Here is a 1,833-nt window from a genome sequence, read left to right as displayed (position 1 = left end):
GATTAGCTCTAGTAGTTTTCTGGTAGCATCTTTAGGATTCTCTATGTATAGTATCATGTCATCTATAAACCGTGACAGCTTTACTTCTTCTTTTCCAATTTGGATTCTTTTTTTTTCTTTTCTTCTCTGATTGCTGTGGCTAAAACTTCCAAAACTATGTTGAATAAGAGTGGTGAAAGTGGGCAACCTTGTCTGTTCCTGATCTTAGTGGATATGGTTTCAGTTTTTCACCATTGAGGATGATGTTGGCTGTGGCTTTGTCATATATAGCCTTTATTATGTTGAGGAAAGTTCCCTCTATGCCTACTTTCTGCAGGGTTTTTATCATAAATGGGTGTTGAATTTTGTCAAAGGCTTTCTCTGCATCTATTGAGATGATCATATGGTTTTTCTCCTTCAAGTTGTTAATATGGTGTATCACGTTGATTGATTTGTGTATATTGAAGAATCCTTGCATTCCTGGAATAAACGCCACTTGATCATGTTGTATGATCCTTTTAATGTGCTGTTGGATTCTGTTTGCTAGTATTTTGTTGAGGATTTTTCCATCTGTGTTCATCAGTGATATTGGCCTGTAGTTTTCTTTCTTTGTGACATCCTTGTCTGGTTTTGGTATCAAGGTGATGGTGGCCTCGTAGAATGAGTTTGGGAGTGTTCCTCCTTCTGCTATATTTTGGAAGAGTTTGAGAAGGATAGGTGTTATCTCTTCTCTAAATGTTTGACAGAATTCGCCTGTGAAGCCATTTCGTCCTGGGCTTTTGTTTGTTGGAAGATTTTTAATCACAGTTTCAATTTCAGTGCTTGTGATTTTTCTGTTCGTGTTTTCTATTTCTTCCTGATTCAGTCTTGGAAGCTTGTGCATTTCTAAGAATTTGTCCATTTCTTCCAGGTTGTCCATTTTATTGGCGTAGAGTTGCTTGTAGTAATCTCTCATGATCTTTTGTCTTTCTGCAGTGTCTGTTGTAACTTCTTCTTTTTTGTTTCTAATTCTATTGATTTGAGTCTTCTCCCTTTTTTTCTTGATGAGTCTGACTAATGGTTTATCAATTTTGTTTATCTTCTCAAAGAACCAGCTTTTAGTTTTATTGATCTTTGTTATCATTTCCTTCATTTCTTTTTCATTTATTTCTGATCTGATCTTTATGATTTCTTTCCTTCTGCTAACTTTGGGGTTTTTTATTCTTCTTTCTCTAATTGCCTTAGGTGCAAGTTTAGGTTCTTTATTCGTGATGTTTCCTGTTTCTTAAAGTAGGATTGTGTTTCTATAAACTTCCCTCTTAGAACTGCTTTTGTTGCATCCCATTTGTTTTGGGTCATCTTTTCTCCACTGTCATTTGGTTACTTTTTTCTTCACAAGATCAATTAGAGTTTGAAGATGATTTAACAAGTAAGATATCTCACTGTGTATTTCTGAGGCATTTTGCGAAGGGGAAAAGCTGGGAAAGGAGGAGAAAATGCAAAAGAGGGAAAAAAGTAAGGAAAGTGAGAGATCAAAAATACTTGTTTGTAGACGCTGCTGCCAGGCATCAACAAGGCACAAAGATGGAAGGTGAAACCTTCCTTGAGGTAAATTAGCATCTACAAAAAAATTCACAAGGAAATTTTTATTGCCAAAATTTGAGAGAACAAGCATATATTGAGTGGGATTAGGGTGCTGAATGAAAAAGGTAACATTATTGGTACGTTATAGAAAGCCACAAAAAATGTTGTTTAGAATATAAATGCTTTAGGGAAGCAAAGTAATCATCATTATCACAAAATGTGAGAGAAACTATTTCAGTATGGTGTTTTTATAACTATAACTAGAAATCACGTGCATGGAAAAATTAAGGG

This window comes from Hyperoodon ampullatus (genome assembly GCF_949752795.1).
Source record: "Hyperoodon ampullatus genome assembly, chromosome: 1".
NCBI lineage: Eukaryota > Metazoa > Chordata > Mammalia > Artiodactyla > Ziphiidae > Hyperoodon > Hyperoodon ampullatus.
Note: the sequence above shows the minus strand (reverse complement) of the source record.